General features: G+C 40.8%; 1 long non-coding RNA gene across 4 annotated transcripts in view; it reads right to left on the bottom strand.

Annotated features, from left to right (window-relative positions):
- LOC118146294 (uncharacterized) overlaps positions 1 to 26,140 on the bottom strand; it is a 105,223-nt gene that overhangs the window by 70,582 nt on the left and 8,501 nt on the right. For 3 of the 4 annotated variants that reach the window (XR_013524882.1, XR_013524880.1, XR_013524881.1), the window contains exon 1: positions 24,541 to 26,088. The exons of the other annotated variant lie outside the window; for it this stretch is intronic. This is a non-coding gene — a long non-coding RNA (uncharacterized LOC118146294). Of the gene's footprint in view, positions 1 to 24,540; positions 26,089 to 26,140 lie in introns of those variants that run through there. 4 annotated transcript variants of the gene reach the window in all.

The raw sequence follows: 26,140 nt of genomic DNA, 5'->3' as shown, positions 1-26,140 counted from the left end.
TCTGCTATGTTCAAGGAGATAAATGTTTGTTTAAATCTTTTTGGCAGAAAACTAGAAATCATAAAAAGTGACAATAACATATGTGTAAGGAAACTGTGAACCCTGAATTGAGACAGGTCTCAATTAATTTAGAAAGTTTTTTTTGCCAAGATTGAGGACACACACCTGTGACACAGCCTCAGGAGGTCCTTACAACATGTGCCCACGGTGGTCAGAGCCCAGCTTGGGTTTACACATTCTAGGGAGACATGAGACATCAATAAACATATGCAAGATGAACACAGGTTTGCTCTGGAAAGGCGGGACTACTCGAAGCGTAGGTGGGAAGACAGGAAGTGGGCAGGGCTTCCAGGTCATAGGTAAATAAAAGACAAATGGTTGCATTCTTTTGAGTTTCTAATCAGCTTCTCCAAAGGAGGCGATCAGACATGCATTTATCTCAGTGAGCAGAGGGGTGACTTTGGGCAGAATGGAGGGCAGGTTGACTCTAAGCAGTTCCCAGCTTGATGTGTCCCTTTAGCTTGAGTGATTTGGGGACCCCAAGATTTATTTTCCTTTTACAAAACTAAATAGATTTTTTAGAATTTAAAAATACAGTACTATCAAAATTAAAAATTCAATAACTTTTTTTCTGCCTGAGTTTATCTTTTGAGGCATGGTTTACATACAATAAAATCCACCTATTTAAAGTGCATAGTTTGATGAAACTGCCGATGCAGAGGAGTTTTTGCACTATAGGAGAGAAATTCTGAAATGACGAATCTAACAGTTTAAATTATGAACCCTCATCTCTGATAAAATAGACTTTAAAGCAACAAAGAAAATAAATACATAAATAAATAAATAAATTATGAACCTAATTCATATGGACTACACCATTCTCAGCTACAATCCTCTCTTTCAGAGAGAGAAACACCTTCGCTCTCCAGTCATTTACAGTCCTTTGGAATGGAAGCAACTGGGTCCCTGGTTCCAGGTTTTATTCCCCTTTGAAATGTAAATTAATTGTTCCAGAAAGAAAAATGGGAACATGTCTGCTACTGAATGCAAGCATTTGGCCTGAGGTTGCGTGGGTGGGAGTTAGAAGAGGATACATCGTATTGCCCTTTAAATGGGAGCAGATGGCTTTCGTCCTAACGCCCTCTAACGTTCTTTAACCCAGATATCAGTATCATTTGTTCAGAAAGTCCTAATTGTGAAAAGACCTGAAAATAATTGCTTCTTGACAGATCGTGATGTAGAGGATAGGGTGAGACAGTCTAACACATATGTTTTATTGGTGTCCCTAAAAAAAAAAATAATGGGCCGGGCGCGGTGGCTCACGCCTTTAATCCCAGCACTTTGGGAGGCTGAGGCGGGTGGATCACGAGGTCAACAGATCGAGACCATCCTGGTCGACATGGTGAAACCCCGTCTCTACTAAAAATACAAAAAATTAGCTGGGCATGGTGGCGCGTGCCTGTAGTCCCAGCTACTCAGGAGGCTGAGGCAGGAGAATTGCCTGAACCCAGGAGGTGGAGGTTGCGGTGAGCCGAGATCGCGCCATTGCACTCCAGCCTGGGTAACAAGAGCGAAACTCCGTCTCAAAAAAAAAAAAAAAAAGAAAGAAAGAAAAAATAATGGGAACAGAGGCAAATGTAAAGAAAGAGTTACTAAAGATTGTCCAAAACAAATAAAAGGCCAGGCATGGTGGCTCACGCCTGTAATCCCAGCACTTTGGGAGGCTGAGCCCGGTGGATCATAAGGTCGGTAGTTCAAGGCCAGCTTGGTCAACATGGTGAAACCCTGTCTCTACTAAAAATATAAAAATGAGCCGGATGTGGCAGCATATGCCTGTAATCCCAGCTACTTGGGAGACTGAGGCAGGAGAATTGCTTGAACTTAGGAGGTAGAGGTTGCAGTGAGCAGAGACCATACCACTGCACTCCAGCCTGGATAACACTACAAGACTCTGTCTCAGAAAAAAAAAAAAAAAACTAATAAAAGACACCAAACCACGTGTTTAAGAAGCCCAATAAATCTCAAGGCAGAACCTTTTAAAAATAATCAACATGTAGATACATTATAGTAAAACTGCAAAAAACCAAAGGCAAAGAGAAACCTTAAAAGATGTCTTTAGAGAGGCGGCAGCAGTTAGAGTAACAGCTAAATTCTCAAAAAACAGTGGAGGCTAGAAGACATCTCAATGCAGAAAGAAAATAACTGATAATACAGTTTGGATACTTGTCCCACCCAAATCTCATATTAAACTGTGATCTCCAGTGATGGAGGTGGGGCCCGGTGGCAGGTGTTTGGGTCGTGGAGGCAGATCCCTCATGGCTTCGTGTTGTCTTCATCAGAGTGAGTTCTCACAAGATCTGGTCATTGAAAAGTGTGTGGCACTTCTCCCCAACTCTCTCTCTTGTTCCTGCTTTTACTATGTGAAGTGCCTGCTCCCGCTTTGCCTTCAACCATCAGTAAAAGCTCCCGAGAAGCAGATGCCAGTATTATGCTTCCTGTACAGCCCAAAGAATGATGAGCCAATTAAACCTTTTCTTTATAAATACCTAGCCTCAAGTATTTCTTCATAGGAGTGCAAAAACAGCCAAATATAGAATATTGGTACCTAGCATGGGTCATAGCTATAAAGCTACTATGTGAAATGTGAAAGCAACTTTGGAATTGGGTAATGAGCAGAGGTTGGAAGAGTTTGGAGAGCTCAGAAGAAGACAGGAAGATGAGGGAAAGTTTGGAACTTCTTAGAGACTGGTTAAATAGTTGCGACCAAAATGCTGATAGTGATATGGACAGTGAAGTCCAGGCTGATGAGGTCTCAGATGGAAGTCAGAAACTTATTGGGAACTGGAGCAAAGGTCTCCCTTGTTATACTTTAGCAATGATCTTGGCTGCATTCTGCTCTTGCCCTAGAGATCTGTGGAAATTGAACTTCAAAGTGATGATTTACAGTACCTGGTGGAAGAAATTTCTAAGCAGCAAAGTGTTCAAGATATGGCCTGGTTGCTTCTAACCATCCACATTCAGATGCAGGAGCAAAGAAATGACTTACAGTTGGAATTTATATATAAACGGGAAGCAGAACTTAAAAGTTTGGGAAATTTGCAGCCTGACCATATGGCAAAGAAAGAAAAAGCTTTTTTGGGAGAGAAATTCAAGCAGTCTGTGGAATAACCACTTGTAAGAGATATTTGTATAACTAAATGGAGCCAAGTGCTCTTATCTAAGACATGAAGAAAAGGACATGAAGGCATTTGAAGACAACCTTCATGCCTGCCCCTCCCATCCCAGGTCCAAAAGCTTAGAAGGAAAGAATGGTTTCATGGGCCAGGCCCAGAGCCCAGCGGCCACGCACAGCTTTAGGACATTGCTCCCCACATCCCAGCTACTCCAGCTCCGAGTGAGGCTCAAAGGGGCCCAGGTACAGCTCTGGCTGCCACTTTGGAGAATGCAAGCCATAAGCCTTGGTGGCTTTCATGTGATGATAAACCTGTAGATGTGCAGAATGCAAGAGTGAAGAATGCTAGGCAGCCTCTGCCTAGATTTCAGAGGCTGTATGAGAAAGCCTGGATGCCCATGAAGAAGGCTGATTCAGAGACAGAGCCCTTACAGAGAACCTCTGCTAGAAAAGTACCAAGGGGAAATGTGAAGTTGGAGCCTCCACACAGAGTCCTCACTGGGCCACTGCCTAGCGGGGCTGTTAGAAGGAGGCCACCTTTCTCCAGACCCTAGAATGGTAGATCCACTGGCAGCTTGTACGCTGCACCTGGAAAAGCCACAAGCACTCAACTGCGAGAGCAGCCATGGGAAATATATCCTGCAAAGCCACAGAGATGGAGCTGCCTGAGGCCTAGGGAGCCCACCCCTTGCACCGGTGTGCCCTTGTTGTAGGACATGGAATCAAAAAATGTTATTTTGGAGCTCTAAGACTTAATGACTGCCCTGCTGGGTTTCAAACATGCATGGAGCCTGTAGCCCTTTTCTTTTGGCCAATTTGTCCCTTTTGGAATGGGAATGCTTACCCAATGCCTATACCCTCATTGTATTTTGGACGTAAGTAACTTGCTTCTTTATTTTACAGGATCATAGGTAGAAGGGATTTGCTTCATTTCAAATGAGACTTTGGATTTTTGACTTAATGCTGGAGTGAGTTAAGACTCTGAGGGACTGATGGGAAGGCATGATTATATTTTGCAATGTGAAAAGGACATGATATTTAGGAGGGGCTAGGGGTGGAATGATATAGTTTGGATATTTGTCCCTACCCAAATCATGTTGAATTATGATACCCAATGCTAGAGGTGAGCCTGGTGGAAGATGCTTGGATCATGGGGGTGTTTCCCTCATGGCTTGGTGCTGTCTTCATGATAGTGAGTTCTCACAAAATCTGGTCATGTAAAAGTGTGTGACACCTTGCCGGGTGCAGTGGCTCACACCAATAATCCCGGCACTTTGGAAGACCAAGGTGGGCTGATCACCTGAGGGCAAGAGTTTGAGACCAGCCTGGCCAACATGGTGAAACGTTTCTCTACTAAAAATACAAAATTAGCCAGGTGGGGTGGTGGTGCACACCTCTAATCCCAGCTACTCAGGAGGCTGAGGCAGGAGAATCACTTGAACCTGGGAGGCGGAGGTTGCAGTGAGCCTAGATCACTCCATTGTACACCAGTCAGAGCAAAAAGAGCAAAACTCCATCTCAAAAAAAAAAAAAAAAAAAAGTGTATGGCACTCCTGCTCATTTCCCATCTCTTGCTCCTCCTTTCACCCTATGAGGTACCTGCTCCTGCTTCGCATTCTACCATGAGTGAAAGCTTCCTGAGGCCTCCCTAGAAGTAGATGTCTCTATGCTTCCTATACGGCCTGCAGAACAGTGAGACAACTGAGCTTCTTTTCTTATAAATTACTCAGCCTCAGGTATTTCTTCCTCACTTTTGTGGCCAGTCTGAGAGGTCTGACTATACACCTCTTCCTCACAATGCCTTGTGACCAATTTTCCAATAGTGTCCTTTCCAAGACCAGCCAGCTAAACCCTTAGCCATTGCCCATGAATCAGTGTAGATGCACATCTCTCATCATCTCTTCTTTCGGGGAAATAAACAGTCAGGGGCACTGCTTAAAATCAAGCCCAGTAGGAGTATTTTCCTTCACTACTGTCCTTCAGGGCCACACCAGAAAATCCTGTTTAAATCTCAACACAAACAACCCGACTGTGAAACGACATTGACGGAAATGTCTTTTTTTGCCATTGGAATGTGTATCGTATTAGATCTTATTAAGACCGTGTCATAATTTTTTGGATGTGATAATAAAGTTGTGGTCATGTATTTTTAATCCTGACTTATTAGAAAGATATCCTGAAGCATCTGAGGATAAAAAGATACGATGTATGGGATTTTCTTTAACATTCTTTCAGGCAGGGGAAAGTCAGGGAATGGATCAAGCAAGAATGGAAGAATGACCAGAATTGTCGAAGCTGGGAGATGGGGACATGCAAGTTCATCAAACTGTTTTCTCTATTTTTATATTTGTTAAAAATTTCACATAATAAAGAGTCTTTTAAAAACTGATGAAAGCTGTAGGCAATCTCCCTTTATAAATTTACTTCAGAATGCATTCTAACCGTCACCTGGCCTCATCAGCTTATGATTTCAAAATACAGTCCTATTTCTATTTAGACCCAATTTAGAATGACTGTAAGCACCACCCCCATCTGCCACCTCCCCAAGCAGGGGCATATTGTCACCCTCTCCAGACTTCATTATTCCAAGAAGCCCACATAGGGGTTCTGTATCTTAGACCACAAACTATGCAGAAGCTGACAGCCATCCCTATCATTTTCTATCCCCTGGCTTTCCTAACCCATCCCCACTTGTCTACATCGACTGCCTGAGAATCACTTACAGAGGCTTAATCATTGCTGCTGTTGACAAAAAGAAAGACAAAGAAAGTCCTGGAAACCATTCCAAATTAAAAGAGAGTGAGATACAAGACAGCTAAGTGCAATATGCAATCCTAGGTTGGGTTTTTGTTATGGTTGAAATGTTTGTGCCCCCGCGACGACCAACAACCCCCCGTTGAATGTTGAAATCCTAACCCCTAAAGGGATGAGATTAGAAGGTAGGGTTTTTAGGAGGTTGTTAGGTCATGGAGGTAAGTCCTCATGAATGGGATTAGTGCCCTCATAAAAGAGGCCGAGAGGCCCCTCACCCCTTTACCATGTGAGGATATAGCAAGAAGGTACCATCTATAAGCCAGAAAGCAAGGCCCTCCCCAGACATGCAATCTGCCAGGACCTGGCTCTTGGACTCTCCAGTGTCCAGAACTGTAAGAAATAAATTTCTGTTGTTCACAAGACACCCAGTCTGTGGTATTTTGTTATAGTAGCCTGAATGAACTAAGACAGTCTTAGACTGCTAGAAAAAATGGCTATAAATTCATGATCAAGACAACTGAAATTTCAATATGGACTGTAGATGACAGTATATTCATGTTAAATTCCCAAACATAGATCATTGCATAGTGGTTATGTAAGAGAATGTCCTCATACTTAGGAAATAATTACACACTGAAAATTTTCACCCTCGACCCATCCTTTCTGTCACAGCGTTTCCCTCCCACCCAACAGGCAACAAATGTTATCTCATCCTTGAATATATCCTCAGAGAGGTATTTCACGCTTTTACAACCAATACATGTCCTAACGTCTCTTTTTTTTTTGAGACGGAGTTTCGCTCTTGTTACCCAGGCTGGAATGCAATGGCGCGATCTTGGCTCACGGCAACCTCCACCTCCTGGGTTCAGGCAATTCTCCTGCCTCAGCCTCCCGAGTAGCTGGGATTACAGGCACACGCCACCATGTCCAGCTAATTTTTTATATTTTTAGTAGAGACAGGGTTTCACCGTGTTGACCAGGATGGTCTCGATTTCTTGACCTCGTGATCCACCTGCCTCGGCCTCCCAAAGTGCTGGGATTACAGGCTTGAGCCACCGCGCCCGGCCCCCTAACATCTCTTTTATAACAAAAGTGAGGTCATTCTCTATAGTCTATTCTGCATTTGGCTGTCTTCATAACTTTATGTATCGATTAATGATAGGGATATGGCCTTAGGCAATTTTGTCTGTTGTTGTGTGAACACCTTAGAGTGCTCACACTAACCGCGATGGTACAGCCTACTACACACCTAGGCTATGTGATCGTGCCATTGCTCCTGTGCTACAAAACTAAACAACATGTTACTTTACAGAACACTGTACACAACTGTAACAAAATGGAAAGTATTTGTACATCTAAACATACTAAACATAGAAAAAGTACAATAACAACACTGTAGAAAAGATTTAAAATGGTCTACCTGTAGAGGGCAGCTCCATTGTAATCTCATGGGATCACCACTGTCTATGTGTGGTCCATCACGGACTAAAACACTTGCTGGGCAGGGCATCACTGTGTATCTTGAAGATCAATCCACATCAGAACGTGAAGTGCCTCATTATTTTTTACCACTACCTAGTAGTCCACTGTGAGATGTACCATAATTTATGCAGTCTCTATTCTATGGATATTCAGCTTGTTTCCAATCTTTTGCTCTCCCTTATTAAGGCTTGTAGAATAGCAAACAAGGGACCCAGGAAGATTGAGAACATCAACATATAGTAAAAGTATGGCGTTTAATATGTCATTAATAAGTTCATTAGGAATTATATTGTGAATGGCTACTAAGAAATGCACTGTTTTATGTTATCAGTCAGGAAACTAGATGTGTGGTGTGTGATGGGTGGGTATGAAAACCCAAGAGTGTGTGTGGGGAGGTCAATGTTAACAGCTCTCTCTATTAACTATTAAATACCTTGTATTAAATGCCTTCCTGGAAAGGCATTTGAATACGATGAGATTTTTTCTTTTTCTTTTGGAAAACTATTCCAGACATGAAACACAAATTACAATGAAGAGGACTAGTGGAACAATGGATGGTGGTGGTATCACTCTGCCATTAACGAAAGTGCTGACAGGAGAACAGGACTTTGGGTTCATTAATAAAAGATCTTTTAAAAACCCATAATGTCCTAGAATTAAAACAGCACAAGTTGCCTGTCACTTCACTCTGCCAAATAAGGCCACACTGGAAGGAGAAGAGGTAACTATTGACCTGAGGGTGAAGACTGGAGTATAAGTGTACATATGCATACCTGTACATACACTGAGTATACGTATTTGGGGACTGTAGGACTTTTTTGCTTAGCAAAAATGAATTCTGTATCACTTTTATCCTCAATCTTTTTCCTCAGGTTCTTGAATTTCAAAAGATAGTAACTTAATTTAGCATAGACTTAGGCAGTATCCCAAGAACTCAAAACCAATAGGCAACTTATCCTGACCTAAAAGCCTCTCTTCTTCCAGGAATCCGAGTCCAGTAACTGTCCCCTGCCAGGAGACTCAGCACTTCCTCTTCCATTACAATGGCCTTTTGTGGATTTTCACTCCTCAGACTGGACACTTGGCCCTTTGAAGGGTAGAATCCATATCTTAATGATCCAGCTGCACAGAATCTATTTGAGCAAGCATGGTGTCAGCTCTGACTTTCCAGAAGCAGCCAGCACAGGCTCTGTCCAGCGTCCACTGTCCAGGGCCAGCAGTGATAGTGGTGCAAATTTCAGTATCTATGCTAGCAGCGATGGCATTAATGTCTTCACCGAAGCAGTTCTAGCCTGTGATTTGAGACATTGGGCTTAAGCATGAAGCCACCAAGCTTCATTTTCCAGTTTTACTGGTCAGAATAGGCTAGGTCATCCCATGAAACAAACAAATCCCAACATTTCAGCAGTTTTACTTTCCAATCACACACAGGTGGATGCGGGTTGGACAGCTCGTCTGGGCAGTGCATCTCCGGGCAGTGCATCTCCGGGCAGTGACTCGTGCTGTTCGTACTGTGGTTCCAGCATCACAGGACTGTGAGAGCCAAGGATATGGCAAGAAAGTTTAGGAACAGGCCGGGAAGCACTGTGCATTCATTTCCCTTCATGCTCCATTGCCCTGACTGAAAGGCAGGCTAAGAAACCTCATCTTCCTCTGTGCTTAGGAACTAGAAATGAGACTGGGGAGGATCCGGCCAGGGTCTACCCTCCAAGAAATTGTATTCTTCCAATTTTGGTACATGGTATACATGAACACTCTCTCAGAGATTTTATGAACCATCTCATCCATTTTCTGATGACCCCAGCCAAGATTGGTTTCTATTATCTGCAACTAATGTCCCTGGCTGATAGAAAAATGCGAAGCCCAAGAGGATGTACTGTACAGGAGCACACACCTGAGCTCAAACTCCAGGCTCTTGCTTTACTACACTTCACACTTTTGGCATGTGACCAGGCCTCATCTTCTGTAAAGTGTGGAGAATAATTGCATCTACCCTATGATGTGGGAATAGAGTAAGTTAATGCAAGGACAGTGCCTAGCACAGCTGGCCTGCAGTAAGTGCTCAGGAAGTAGTAACCATTATTTATCCTCCCAAGGTATCCAGCCTTCAGAGGCTTCCTGGAGGAGGTACTCACTAAGATTTGAATGATTATAGAGGACTGGGGAGAAGGGGCCTTACAGGAAAATGAGCTTCTCCGGGCATGATGGATGTGTTATCTTTGAGTTTTTAGAGTTTGTTTGTTTTTGAGACAGGGCCTCACACCGTCACCCTAGCTGGAGTGCAACGGTATGACAATAGCTCACTGCAGCCTCAAAATCTGGGATTCAAGCGATCTTCCTGCCTCAGCTTCTCAAGTAGCTAGGACTGTGGGTACACAGAACCACGCCCACCAGCTAATTTAGATGTGTTATTTTTTAATTAACGGGTGCTGAGCACTGAAGAAAGAGCCCTCAAGTGTTCGAGTATTCCCATCGTGTGCTCAAGGGAACCTCCCTGCCTGGGTCCCATCTATCTTCTTTGCAAGTCAGATTTGGAGGAGTTTGACACACAGACAGGGTCTGTGCACAGGCTGCCTTCTAGCTCTGGGATGGGGGTGGTAGTGGGCAAGCCCTTCCCAGGTAAGGCAGAGCCTGTGGCCAGTGCCTGTGTGGAGACAGCAAGGACATTGTCAGGCACATACCAGGCAGGGTTCAGGCTTGGGCTTAGGGTGTCTGGAAGTGGAGTTGCTTTTCTGAAATCCCAAGTCTAAGCTGAAGCCCTTCCTCAAAGCCTCAGGACATCTGGCTCACGGTGGGGACAAGCATTTGTTAGTATTTGTTTCACGGCAGCAGTGAGCGGGCCTTCCTTTGCTTCTGTGTTTTTCAAGTCACTTGCTGGGCTGTGGAAATACCATCCCCAGATTCTCCACTAACTTCTTTACCACAAATGCAGAAGCCCCAAAGGAGCCAATTTCATGTGCTAGAGCCCAACAGGCGTGGGCATCCTCAGTATGTTATCATGGAAGACAAGGCAATGGTAGGGAAATGGTCTTTCTTTGGGGACAGTGATAACCCCCCTCCACTGGAATGTGGCCCTTCCTGTCAAGAACAGCTCCAGGAGCCCGGGCTTGGTGGCTCACGCCTTTCATCCCAGCACTTTGGGAGGCTGAAGCAGTGGATCACTTGAGGCTAGGAGTTTGAGACCAGGCTGACCAACATGGCAAAATCCCACCTCTACTAAAAATACAAAATTAGCTGGACATGGTGGCGGGTGCCTATAATCCCAGCTACTTGGGAGGCTGAGGCAGGAGAATCACTTGAATCCAGGAGGCAGAGGTTGCAGTGAGCTGAGATCGCACCATTGCACTCCAGTCTGGGCAAGAAGAGTGAAACTTCATCTCAAAAAAAAGAAGAAAAAAGAAAAGAAAGAAGAGCTCCAGGAAATTAATATTGTGTCAGATCAAGTCCTCTTTCCCTAGAGAGAGATTTTCTAAATATGAAAGAATGATGGTTCCTATTTTGACCATCTCTTCTCCAAGAATGACAGTCCAAGTTGTCACTGAAGCAACAGTAGTAGGCAGCAGAAAGACAGTGCAGAGGGAGGGGCAGTAGCAGAGGTACGGACTTGAGGACTGGGTGACATGGCCAGGGAAACAGACATTTATACTCAACAGGCTAAGTCACGGATGTTTGATGTGCCCATCCCACTGCTGGGTTTCAGGGATTCGGGAGCAATGGGCCAGCACTGGGATGGAGATTTGTCCTTTACTAGCCATGGAGCCTTGGTCCATGCTAACTGTCTAAGCCTCCGTTTCTTCATTTGTCAACTATTGATAAAATTCCTTGCCCAACTGCTTCACAGCATTTTCATGATGAACGAAAACACACAGACACAGACACATACACATACACACACACACACACACACACACACACACGAACACATTTTATAAAACTTTATAAACCAGAAGGAGTTGTTTTAAAACAAAGCATCGATATTATAGTTGAAGTTAAGTTCCAGCTCTCCAGGAACCTACAATCCAGTTGTAGAAATAAAATACATAAAGTTAAAATATGTAAGTGGCAAATAATGGCAATCTGTGCTCAACACAAAATAGTGTTATCAAACCCATATTCAGTAAGTTTTCTGAGAGACACATCTAGAATGAATCAGGTAGAACAAATTTCATAGAAGGGGTGGTAAGAACTGAAATGGGTCCTAGAAAATAAGAAGGTTGTAAAAAAATTGCAAGAAGGAAGGCAGGCAAGTGTGTGTGTGTGTGTGTGTGTGTGTGTGTGTGTGTGTGTGTGTTAAGCAGAAAAGCTCAACCAGGACATACACTATGCTAGGCTACAGACACTTCCTCGGACTGTGAAAGGTGAGAAATGGGTCTAAAGCAGAGACAGTCAAACTACAGCCCCATGAGCAAGTTTTGCTGCAAGCTGCAAGCTAAGAATAATTTTTATACTTAGAAAATGTTATCGGGGAAAAAGAAAAAAGAGGAGGAAGAGTGACACAGACCTAATGTGCCCCACGAAACCTAAAGTATTTACGGTCTGTCCATATACTGACCAATACGTACATGAAGGTTCAATAACAACGAAAATACAACATATTCAAATTTGTGTGGTGCAGCCAAAACAGTGCTGATAGGGCAATTTATAGCACTGAGTGAAATGTTTATATTAGAAAACACAAAAAGCCGTAAATTAATATTACAAGGTCCCATATCAGAAAACTAGGAAAACAAGAACAAACTAAACAGGGGCTGGGCATAGTGGCTCACGCCTGCAATCTCAGCAGTTTGGGAGGCCAGGGCGGGTGGATCACTTGAAGCCAGGAGTTCAAGGCCAGCCTGGTCAACATGGTGAAACCCCATCTCTGTAATCCCAGCTACTTGGAAGGCTGACGCACAAGAATCACTTGAGCCTGGGAGGTAGAGGTTGCAGTGAGCTGAAATTGCACCAAATCCTTAAAATCTACACATGCACTCCAGCTTGGGTAACAAAGCAAGATCCTGTCTCAGAAGAAAGAAAAAAAACAAACAGAAGGAAGAAAAAGACAACAGCGCAAGTAAATGAAATTGAAAAAATATACAGTAAATTAATGAAGCAAAGACTGGTTCTTCCAAAAGATCTGTGAAATTGACAAACTTCTATTGAGGCATGTGGATCACTTGAGGCCTGGAATTCAAGACCAACCTGGCAAATGTGAAACCCTGTCTCTACTAAAAATATAAAAATTAGCCAGGCATGATGGTGCACACCTGTGGTCCTAGCTACTTGGGAGAGTGAAGCACAAGAATTGCTTGAACCCAAGAGGCCTAGGTTGGAGTTAGAGCTGAGATCACGCCACTGTACTCCAGTGTGGACAATAGAGAAAGAGAAAGTAAGAGAGAGAGAGAGAGAGAGAGAGAGAAGAAGAAGAAGAAGGAGGAGGAGGAGGAGGAGGAGGGAGGAAAGGAGACTGAAAAAGACTGACATGGAAAAGAGAGAAAATACAGTATCAGGAATGAAACAAGAGATATAATGACAGACCTTGCAGACATCAAAAGGATAATAAAGGAACACTACACTTTACACACATAAACCTCACAATTTTGATAAAATGAATCAAATTCTTAAAACCCACATATGACCACAAGTCAAGTAATATGGTATAAAAAGTTTGAAACTTTTATGTAACTATTGAGAACATTAAACTCATAATTTTAAAACTCCCCCCACCAACCAAATCTCCAGGCACAGATGCCTTCACCACTGAATTATGCCCAACTTTTAAAGACAAATTAACACCAATGCCACACAATCTCTTTCAGATATAGAAAATGAAGAAATACATCCCAATTTATTTTATAAAGTTAAAATTACCCTGATGCTAAAACCAAATACATTATAAAAAAGAGAAAATGGCAGATCAACAGTCCTGATGCATATAGATAAAAACCCTTATTAAAATATAGCAGAGAATGCAATAATATACAGAAAGAATTATACATCACCATCAAGAAGGGGTTATTTCAGGAATGCAAAGCTGGTTCCGTATTTGAAAATCAATTAAGGTTATCTACCATACTGACATGCTACAAGAGAAAAATCACATGATTATGTCAAATGATCCAAAAAAAAGAATTCAGAAAATTTGACACTCATTTATAATAAAAATCTCAAAATACTTAAAGGGAAACTTACTCAATAAAGAACAGCTACAAAAAGAAACCTACAGCTAATATCATATATAATGGTAAAAGATGGAATACTTTCTCCCTAAGATCCGATACAAGACAAGGATGTCTCTTATCACTTCTAGTACTGGAAGGACTAGCCAGTACAACAATATAGAAAAGGAAAATAAAGGCCAGGCATGGTGGATCATGCCTGTAATCCCAGCACTTTGGGAGGCTGAGGCAGGCAGATCGCCTGAGGTCAGGAGTTCGAGACCAGCCTGGCCAATCTGGTGAAACCCCGTCTCTACTAAAAATGCAAAAATTAGTCAGTTGTGGTGGTTTGCACCTGCACTCCCAGCTACTTGGGAGGCTGAGGCAGGAGAATCGCTTGAACCCAGGAGGCAGAGGTTGCAATGAGCTGAGATTGCACCACTGCACTCCAGCCTGGGTAACAGGGCAAAACTCTGTCAAAAAAAAAAAAAGGAAATAAAATGAATAAAAATCAGAAAGAAAACATTGTCCTGTTTGCAGATCATATGATCATCTATACATCCCCAGGGAATATACCTAAACAAAATAAAACAAACAAACAAAATGATCCAACTCCTAGGAACTATGGTAAGACTGAAAGATACAAGTTCAACATACAAAAAAATTAAACCCCCCGCAAAAAGCACTTGTATTAGTATATATCCATGGCAACTGAAATTTAAAATAACATTTACAACCGTTACAAAAGTTTCCACTACCTAGGTGTGAATATAGCAAAACCTATACAGGACTGAATGCATAAAATGACAAAATGCTGATAAAAAATAAAAGATTAAAATAAATAAAGAGGAATAAAGAGACATAGCATGCTCATGGGTTAGAACACCCACCATAATGTTAGCATGTGCTTTTGCTACAATTTCTATAAAAATCCCAGCAAATTGTTTTACAGATATACACAAGAATATTTGAAAATTTATATGGGAGGGTAAAGAAACTTGAAAAGATAACACAATTTTGAAAATGAAGACTAAGGTAGGAGGAATCATTTAACCTAATTTTATGACATTTCATAGCTACAGTGATCAATACTTTGTGATATTGGTGGAGTGACAGACACATAGATCAATGGACTAGAAAACCCCAAAATAACCCTGTCCAGGTATAACCTACTTATTTTTTTAAGTTGTGAAAATAATCATATGCAGGAAGAATGGTGTTTTCAACAAATGATACTTGACCAAGTAGATATCCATAGGCAAAAAATGAACCTCAACCTAAACCTCACAATTTCTATGAAAATCAACTTAAAAGCTTTGCAAACTACTCATCTGATAAAGGACTAATATCCAAAATATGCAAGGAACTCAAACATCTCAAGAGCAAAAAAAAAAAAGAAAAAAATTTTTCAATTAAAAATTGGCTATAAATTTAAATGTAAAACAATAAAACTTCTAGAAGAAAACATGGGAGAAAATCTTTAGGACCTAGGGCTTGGTGAAGAGTTTCTGGTCAGGGTATTAAAAACACAATTCATAAAAGAAAAAAATGGGTAAGTAGTACATCATCAAAATTTAAAACTAAAAGGAAGAAGGCCCAAGTAAATAAACTGAACTACAAAAAATGAGACATCACAAAGGATAGCACAGAAATACAAAGGATCATTACAGACTACTATGAAAACCTATGTGCCAATAAATTCAAAGACCTAGATGAAATAGAAAAATTCCTGAACATGTGCAATCTAGCAAGGCTGAACCCAGAATTAAAAAAAACAAAAACAAAAACAAACAAAAAAAAACCTAAACAGAATAGTAACAGGTAATGAGATTGAATCAGTAATAAAAAGTCTTCCAACAAAGAAAAGCCCAAGACCAGATGGCTTCATCACCGAATTATACTGAACTTTTAAAGAAGAATTAGTATTAATTCTTCTTAAACTATTCCCAAAAATTGAAGCAAAGTGTATTCTTACTAACTCATTTTACAAGGCCAGCATAACCCTGATACCAAAACCAGACAAGAACACAATGAAAAAAGAAAACTTACAGGCTAATATCTCCAAAGAACATTAATGCAAAATCTCTCAACAAAATACTAGCAAACTTCATTCAACAACACATCAAAAAGAAAATACACCAAGATCAAGAGGGATTTATTCCAGGAATGCGAGGATGTTTCAGCATATACAAATTAATAAACTTCATACATCACATCAATAAAATGAAGGACAAAAACCATATGATCATCTCAATAGACATAGAAACAGCTTTTGATATAATTTAACATCCGTTCATGATGAAAACTCTTTAATTAGGTATAGAAGGAAAGAATCTCAACATAATAAAGGCCATATATGACAAACACAAAGATAATATTTAACTAAATGGAAAAAAGCTGAAATCTTTTCTTCTAAGAACTGAAACAAGACAAGGATGCCCTCTCTTACCATTCTTATTCAAAGTAATACTGAAGTCCTAACCAGAGCAATTGGATAAGACAAAGAAATAAAGGACATCCAAATGGGAAATGATGCAAAATTGTTCCTGTTTGCAGATAACATGATCTTGTATATAGAAAAACCTAAGTACTCTACCAAAAAAAGAAAAGAAAAAAAGCTTGATAAACAATTTCACTAAAGTCGCAGGATATAAAATACACAAAATTTGTAGTGTTTATATCTATGAACAATGAACTAACTAAAAAGAAATCAAGAAGGCAATTTCATTTACAATAGCTACCAAACAAATAAAACACCTAAAATAAATTTAACCAAGGTGGTGAAAAACCTCAACAAGGAAATCTCCAAAACAGTGATTAAAAAAAAACTGAAAAAAATGCAAATGGAAAGACATTCCATGCTCAAGGATCAGAATGATTAATATTGTTAAAATGACAATACTACTTAAAGCAATCTATAGATTCAATGCAATCTCTACCTAAATACCAATGACATTCTTCACAGAAATAGGAAAAAAATCCTAAAAGTTGTATGAAACTACAAAGACTCCAAATAGACAAAGCAATACTGAACACAAAGAACAAAGAAAAAAGCTGGAAGTATTATACTACCAGACCTCAAAATATTCTACAAAACTCTAATAACTAAAACAGTATGGTACTGGCATAAAAACAGATAGACCAATAGAACAGAATTGAGAATGCAGAAATTAGTCTACATATCTACAGTCAACTCATTTTTTTTTTGTTTTTTTAAGTTCCAGTATACATGTGCAGGATATGCAGGCTTGTTGCATAGGTAAACGTGTGCCATGGTGGTTTGCTGCACCTATCAACCCATCACCTAGGTATTAAGCCCAGCATGCATTAGCTAGTCATCCCGATGCTCTCCCTCCCCCTGTCCACCCCGTGACAGGCCCCAATATGTATTGTTCCCCTCCCTGTGTCTATGTGTTCTCATTGTTTGGCTCCCACTTATAAGTGAGAACATGTGGTGTTTAGTTTTCTGTTCCTGCATCAGTTTGTTTAGGATAATCGTTTCCAGCTTCATCCATGTCCCTGCAGAGGACATGATCTCATTCCTTTTTATGGCTGCATAGTAGTCCATGGTGTATATATACCATATTTTCTGTATCCAGTCTATCACTGATGGGCATTTGAGTTGATTTCATGTCTTTACTTCTGTGAATAGTGTACAGCCAACTGATTTTTGACAAAGGTGCCAACAACACTCTTTGGGGAAAGGACAGTCTCTTCAATAAATGGCACTAGGAAAATTTGGATATCCATATGAATAAGAATGAAACTAGAACCTCACCTCTTATCTTATACAAAAATCAATTCAAAATGTATCAAAGTCCTAAATGTAAGTCAAAAAGTGATAAAACTTCTAGAAGAAACAGGGAACATACTTCAGGACATTGGTCTGGGAAAAGATTTTATGCATAAGACTGCAAAAGTACAGGAAACAAAAGTAAAAATAAACCAGTAGGAGTATATGGAACTACAGATCTGCACAGCAAAGCAAGAAATCAGCAAAGTGAAAAGACAAATCTACAGAATGGGAAAAAATATTCGCAAACTATTCATCTGATAGGGAATTAATATCAAGAATATACAAGGAAATCAAACATCTTAACAGAAAAAAAAAATCCATTAAAAGTGGGCAAGTAACCTCAACAGATATTTCTCAAAAGAAGACATACAAATGGCCAATAAATACATTAAAAATTCTCAACCTCACTAATTATCATGGAAATGCAAATCAAAATCACAATGAAGTATCATCTCACACCACATGACATGGCTATTACCTAAATAAATAAATAAATAACAAATGCTGGCAGGGATGCAGAGAAAAGGAAACACTTGTACACCATTGATGGGGATGTAATCTAATACAGCCACTAGGGAGAACAGTATGGAGGTCCCTCAAAAAACTGCAAATAGAACTACCATACGACCCAGGAACCCCACTACTAAGAATTTATCCAAGCAAAGGGAAATCATTATTTTGGACAGACATCATACCTCCATCTTTACTGCAGCACTAATCACAATAGCTAAAATATGGAATCAACCCAGGTGTCCAACGATAATGAATGAATGAAAATATGGTATGTATATACCATAGAATACTATTCACCCATAAAAAAGGATGAAATCCTGTCATTCATGGCAACATGGATGGAACTGGAGGACATTATCCTAACTGAAATAAACCAGAAACAGAAAGTTAGACACTAAGTTTTCAGTCATATGTAGAAGCTAAAAAAATATTTTTAAAAAAAAGATTTCATAGGAATAAAAAGTAGAACAGAGGTTACTAGAGGCTGGGAAAAGCAGGGGAAAGAGAGGGTTAAGAATAGTTTTGCTGGGTCGGGCGCTGTGGCTCATGCCTGTAATCCCAGCACTTTGGGAGGCCGAGGCGGGTGGATCACGAGGTCAAGAGATCAAGACCATCCTGGTCAACATGGTGAAACCCCGTCTCTACTAAAAATACAAAAACTCAGCTGGGCACGGTGGCACGTGCCTGTAATCCCAGCTACTCAGGAGGCTGAGGCAGGAGAATTGCCTGAAGCCAGAAGGTGGAGGTTGCGGTGAGCCGAGATCGCGCCATTGCACTCCAGCCTGGGTAACAAGAGTGAAACTCCGTCTCCAAAAAAAAAAAAAAAAAAAAAAAAAAAAAAAAAAAAAAGAATAGTTTTGCTAAAAGATACAAAATTACAGCCAGATAGGAGAAATCAGTTCTAGCATTCTAGATACAAACTTCTGGTTCCAAAATGGCAGCATAGAGGCAAGCTGACTTCACTCTACCGGACAGAAAACCAGGAGCAAATACACAGCACAGAGATTTTCATCAGCAACAACCCAGAATTCAAGTACACAGATGAGAGTTTTCAGGGCCACAGAGAATTGAAAAAACTTCAGACAGGAGAAGAATTAGACTTCCACATCTGTGAAGTTCCTCCCCTCATTCTGCCCAGCATTGATCACATAAAAAATCTCCCCAGCTCACAGTTTCGACACTGAAAAAAGTAAAATTGAGGTGGTCAAGCAGGTTCCCTACCTTATTTCATTCCCTAGTAGAGGCCTGTCCTTGCCTAATGCACAGGAAGCATTGTGACTGCCGTGAAAGGAGAAATATCTCTGAGGACAGGCAGAGACAAAGGGAGATGGTGGAACTACCATCCCCAGCCCTGGATCTGCTTTGTAACTTAGTCAAAGGAGACACAAAATCAGACTGACTGTTCAGTAGCACCACACTGTAGGAGGTACATTCCACAGACCCCCGACTCCCCAGCACAAACCCCAGCCAGCCATCCCACACAGCCTGGACAATTCCTTTGGGACCTTCCTGATTTGGCTCTGACCATTTACTAGAGCCAAGGTGAATTTGGGCTTAAGGCGCCATCTACAGCTGAAAAGGAGGCAGCGGCCTACTAGCAAAGATTTGCTAAGCTAATATATTCAATAAAAAAACAAAAATGGAGAAAATTGGAATAAATAATCCTTTGATGCAAAGACGTAGATGGATACTCACAAGAAACAACAAACAAGGAACCATGGCCTCCCCAAAAGGAGCTCATGAGACAGATGAGCTCATACTTATCGCTAATAGCACTGGAAGTAAATGGTCTCAGTTCTCTAACTACGAGGCATAGAACGGCTGATACAGTTGAATATGTGTCCCCTCCAAATCTCATGTTGGAATTTGATCTCCAACACTGGAGGTGGAGCCTAATGGGAAGTATTTACATCACAGGGACGGATCCCTCATGAATGGCTTGGTGTCATCCCCTTGGTGATGACTGAGTTCTCACTCTGTTCATGCAAGAATTGGTCGTTTAAAAACAATCTGCACTTCCTTTCTCTCTCTTGCTCCCTCTTTTGCCGTGTGACAAGTCTGCTCCCTCTTTGCTTTCTGCCGTGGATGGAAGAAGTCTGAGGCCTTCACCAGAAGCAGACACAGGTGCCTTGCTTCTTGTACAGTCTACAGAACTGTAAGCCAAACAAACTCCTTTTCTTTATAAGTTACCTAGTCTCAGGTATTCTTTATATTACTGGGGTGTCCAATCTTTTGGCTTCCCTGGGCCACACTGGAAGAAGAATTGTCTTCAGCCACACATAAAATATACTAGCACTAATGATAGCTGATGAACTTTTAAAGAGAGCAGAAAAATCTCATCATGTTTTACGAAAGTTTATGAATTGTGTTGGGCTGCATTTAAAGCTGTCCTGGGCTGCATGCTTCATAACAATGCAAAACAAACCTAACACAGTGGCTGAATGGATACAGAAACAAGACCCAACTATATGCCACCTTTGAGAAATCCATTTCACCTATGAAGACACACACAGACTGAAAGGGAAGGGGTGGAAAAATAAATACCATGCAACTGGAAACGAGAAAAGACCAGGAGTAGCTATAATTATATCAGATAAAATAGACTACAAATCAAAGACTGTAAAAAAAAAAAAAGGACAAAGAAGGTCGCTATATAATAATAAAGGGGTCAGTTCTTCAGGAGTTTATCACAATTGTAAATATCTATGCAGCTAACATTGGAACTCCCAAGTAAAGCAAATATTAATAAATCTAAAGGGAGAGATAGACGGCAATACAGTAATAGTAAGAGATTTTAACACCCCACTCTTGGTAACAGATAGGTTGTCCAGACAGAAAATCAACAAAGAAATAATGGAGTTAAACTATTACACACTAGCCAGCCTGATTAACATGGTGAAACCCCGTCTCTACTATAAATACAAAAATTAGTCAGATGTGGTTATGGGTGCCTGTAATCCCACCTACTTGGGAGGCTGAGGCAGGAAAATCGCTTGAACCTGGGAGGCAGAGGTTGCAGTGAGCCAAGATTGCGCCATTGCCCTCTAGCCAGAATAACAAGAGCAAAACTCTGTCTCAAAAAAATAAATAAATATACAAATAAATAACACTACATACTAGGACCTGACATTTATAGACAATTTTATCAGCTGCTACAGAATACACATTCTTTTGATCAGCACATGGGATATTCTTCAGAACAGATCATATTTCAGGCCAAAAAACAAGTCTGAACAAACTCTAAAGATAGAAATCACGTCAAGTATCTTTCTGATCAAAATGGAACAAAACTATAATAAGAGGAACCTCAGAGAACACACAAACTCATGGAAATTAAACAACATGCTCCCGAATGACCGTCGGGTCAATGAATGAATATTAAGAAGAAAATTAAAAATTTTTTTGAAACAAATGAAAATGGAAATACCACATACCAAAATCTATGGGATATGGTAAAAGCAGTACTAACAGGAAAGTATACAGCAATCAGTGCCTATGTCAAAAAAGTGGAAAGACTTCAAATAACCTAATGATGCACCTCAAGGAACAAGAAAGGCAAGAATAAACCAAACCCAAAATTAGCACAAGGAAAGACATAACTACAATCGGAGCAAAAATGAATGAAATTGAGACTAAAAAGTGTACATCAGCAAAATGAAAAGCTGCTTTTTTTGAAAAGATAAAATCGACAAGCCTTTAGCTGGACTAAGAAAAAAAGGGAGAAGACCCAAATAAATAAAACTGGAAATGAAAAAGGAGACATAACAACTGAAATCTCAGAAATGTGAAGAATCATTAGAGACTATCATGAAAACTGTACACCAACACATTAAATCAGGAAGTTAACATAGATTCAATACTGTAATGAATCTATAAGCCTTATTCTAATTTCACCAGTGCCTCTTTATTTACTGTTATTTTTCTGGCCCAGGATACATTCAAGATCCCCACATTGCATTTAGTTGTCACATGTCCTTAGTCTCTTCCAATTTTAGACAGCTCCTAATTTGGACACTTTTTTGTAAAACATTACTTTGTACAATGTTTGTCAACTTACGTCTGATATTTTCTCATCATTAGGTTGTAGTTACGCAGTTTGGGCATGAACACTACAGAAACCATGTTGTGCCCTTCTCAGTGCATCTTATCAAGAGGTACAAGATGCCAATATGTCTTATGACTCGTTGTGTTAATTTGTAGCATTTGGCTAAGGTGATGCCTGTCACATTTATTAACTGTAAAGTTACTATTTCCCCTTTACAATGAGTATCTTCTGGAGACATATTTTGAAACCAATCAAATCTCTTCTTTTTCATTCTATTTTTGCCCACTAATTTTAGCAGTTATTAACCCCACTCCTGTTTAGAAAATTAAGAAGAGCAGCTCACTACCAGCCCTTATTTAATTTTACCCAAACATGCTCTTTGAGTTTGGAGGAAATCTGCCTGAGTCTCAATGTGAAAATAAATTATAGCTGGGTGCAGTGGCCCATTCCTATAATCCCAGCACTTTGAGAGGCCGAGGCAGGTGGATTACCTGAGGTCAGGAGTTCAAGACCAGCCTGGCCAACATGGTGAAACCATGTTAATCTCTACTAAAAGTACAAAAATTAGCTAGGCATGGTGGTAGATGCCTGTAGTCCCAGCTACTCAGGAGGTTGAGGCAGAAGAATCACTTGAACATGGGAGGTGGAGGTTGCAGTGAGCCAAGATGACTCCATTGCATTCTAGCCTGGATGACAGAGCGAGACTTTGTCTCAAAAAAGAAAAGAATAAAAGTGAGATATTTCACAGTAAAGTTATCTCAGGGTACACTGCAGCATCAAGCACCACTGGTGGGTATTCTCAGGCAAGTGGGAAAGGGGTTAAAGATTGTTGCCAGCAATAATTATTACCATGGTGCTCCCCAAATGGCAATTTTTTAGTTCCATAATTTATTCTACCTTTATCCATTGGACTTTTAATGAGAGGAAGAGGAATCCTTTCTCCTCTATTTATTTATATCCGTGTGGACTCATGGATATTTATCTTATACTATGTGTTGTAATTCACTCTTATCATATTTTCTTGTTTAAATTGTCCTAAACTTGGTCATTGAGTATTCCTTCAGGTTGTCTCTTGTCATGCCACCCATCATCTGTGTATTTTTTTTTCGAATAACTGTGTTTTCTCCTGGCATGGGGTAACACTTTCTTGCTACTTCATATGCCTCTAGTAGTTTTTTCTTTTTCATGAAACTGATGGTGTTATAATGCCTAGTAACTTTTAATTGAAGGCATGGCATTTGTATATTGTATTTGGCAGTACCACGTTGTGTTACATTGCTTTAAAGAGTGTTTGGACTTGTTCTGACTAGTATTTAAGGCATTTTTAAACCTGTTCAGGGCAGGCCTAGATTTCTCTAGGGCTATTTCATCCATACGATGATTACCCTTCCAGAGTTTGTGCTAAACCCTCCATGTATTCAACAATGTCTCTCCACTCTGGCTTGTAGGAATTAAAATGGTTCCCAGTTGTGTGAGTTCTGAGAACGGTTTAGGGTAGAGCTCCCTAGAAATTTTTCTTTCCTTAGTAGTTCTTGTCCAGCCTTCTTCAGGTTTACTCTGTGACTGCACAGATTCATATTCAGCCAGATTCAACCATACCCATATGCAAATTTCTTGAGCTCTTTCTTCGTATAATTTTCTTTTCTACAGTACCCTGCCTTGCAAATTCTAACTGCCTTAAACCCCCCATGCAGTGCTACCTCATTTTGTTAATTTGTATTGCTCTTGATGGCTAATGATGTTGAGCTTGAGAATTCTTATGTATTCGAGATATGAGTCCTTTGTCAGTGACTGGAAATTACTTTCTTCTAGTATGTAGCTTGCCTTTTCATCTTTGTAAAGAGCAAAAGACTTTTACAGAGCAAAACCTTTTAATTTTTTTTTTAATTGAAACGGATCCTCGCTCTCTCACCCAGGCTGGAGTGCAGTGGTGCAATCTCTGCTCACTGCAACCTCTGCCTCCCAGGTTCAAGTGATTCCCCTGCCTCAGCCTCCTGAGTAGCTGGGATTACAGGCATGCACCACCAGCTAATTTTTTGAGATGGAATCTCGCTCTGTAGCCCAGGCTTGAGTGCAGTGGTGCAATCTCGGCTCACTGCAGCTTCTGCCTCCTGGGTCCCGGTTCAAGCAATTCTTCTGCCTCAGCCTCCCGAGTAGCTGAGATTACAGGCACCCACCACCATGCCCAGCTAATTTTTGTATTTTTAATAGAAGCAGAGTTATGTTGGCCAGGCTGGTCTTGAACTCCTGACCTTGTGATCCACCCATCTCAGCCTCCCAAAGTGCTGGGATTACAGGCATGAGCCACCATACTTGACCTAAGCCTTTTAATTTTTCAAAAAAATTTTTCCAGGGTAATCATTTTCTTTCTTTTAATTTGCATTATTTTGAATGTTCACAGAAGCTTTATTCATTTCACTTTTTGATTGACAAATAATAATTGTACATATATATGTACAATTGATATATAAATGTTATCATGATTAGATCAGGGCGATTAGCATATCCATCATTTCAAACACATCATTTGTTTGTGTTGGGAACATTCAATATCCCTCCCTAGCTATTTGAAACTATATATTGTTACTGAGTATAATCTTCCTACAGTGGTATAGAAGACTGTAACTTTTCAAAAATTTACCTTTGGCGGGGCATGGTGGCTCACATCTGTAATCACAGCACTTTGTGAGGCCGAAGCCAGCGGATCACGAAGTCAGGAGTTCGAGACCAGCCTAGCCAACGTGGTGAAACGCTGACTCTACTAAAAATACAGAAATTAGTTGGGCATGGTGGCAGGTGCCTGTAGTCCCAGCTACTCAGGAGGCTGAAGCAGGAGAATCACTTGAACCTGGGAGGCAGAGGTTGCAGTGAACCAAGATCACGCCATTGCACTCCAGCCTGGACGACAGAGCAAGACCCCATCTCAAAAAAAGAAAAATTTTACCTTTCATTTGTGTATTTTTAACTGAAAGTATATACATATAATTTAGCATTTCTACCATTTTTAAATGTACAGTTTAGTGTAATGAAGGTGTTTATTCCCCCTCCTTCCTCCCCACTTCCCAGTCTCTGGTAACCACCAATCTACTGTCAATGAGATGAAAAGGAAAGGGGTAAGATAGTTTTCACCTATTTTCTTCATTCTACAGGTTGTCTCTTCACTTTGTTGATTGTTTTCCTTGCTGTGCTGAAGGTTTTTTAGTTTGATGTACCATTTTGGGGCCAGGCATGTGGCTCACGCCTGTAATCTCAGCACTTTGGGAGGCTGAGGCAGGCAGATCACATAAGGACAGGAGTTTGAGACCAGGCTGGCCAACATGGTGAAACCCTGCCCTGCTAAAAATACAAAAGTTAGCTGGGCATGGTGGTGCACACCTGTCATCCCAGCTACTTGGGAGGCTGAGGCTCAAGAATTGCTTGAACCCAGGAGGTAGAGGCTGCAGTGAGCTGAGTGCACCACTACACTCAGGCCTGGGCAACAAGAGTGAGACTCTGTCTCAAAAAAATAAGAAAAGAAAAAAGGCAGCAGAGGTAGCAGTGAGCCGAGATTGCGCCATTGCACTCCAGCCTGGATGACAAGAGCGAAACTCTGTCTCAAAAAATATATACATGTTATTTTTGCTTTGGTTCCCTTTGCTTTTCATGTCTTACAAAAAAAAATATGTAGTTTCATCATTTCAGGTCTTGGATTTAAGTCTCTAATCCATTTTGATGTGGTTTTTGTGTGTGGCGGGAGACAGGGGCCTAGTGTCCTTCTTTCCAGGCCCATCCCCAGGAGATTTGGTAAGGACTGGGGCCTGGGACTCAGCATTTAAAACAAATATCCTAGGCAATTCTGATTCAGATGTCCCCTGACCATGCTTTAGAAAACTTGCCCTAGGTGAAGTTTGGCATTAAATTTCTCCCCTGGATCAGAATCAGTCCATGTTTCACCATCTGGTAGGGATTTTTGAAATGCCCCCAAGCCTAGCATTTCCAATATAAGGCTGGAGATGACATTGGAGCCATTGATGACAAACGTGGTGATGTGGAAGATCACAAATGGATCAGAGAGAAGATACTTGGGTTTTAGTCCCAGCCTAGAAGACTCTGACCAAGCTTTGCTTCGCATCTGTAAAAAATACAGTTAGACAGTTGCTGCCCCATCAACCTCAGCAAGCAGGCAACCACCAACCTAAACTTCCTGAATAACGGTCATGGGCAGTTGGGAGGCTTAGCTCCACCCATGTTGCCAGGGCAAC

This window comes from Callithrix jacchus, chromosome 12 (assembly GCF_049354715.1).
Source record: "Callithrix jacchus isolate 240 chromosome 12, calJac240_pri, whole genome shotgun sequence".
Lineage (NCBI taxonomy): Eukaryota > Metazoa > Chordata > Mammalia > Primates > Cebidae > Callithrix > Callithrix jacchus.
This window is presented reverse-complemented; position numbering and strand designations above follow the sequence as displayed.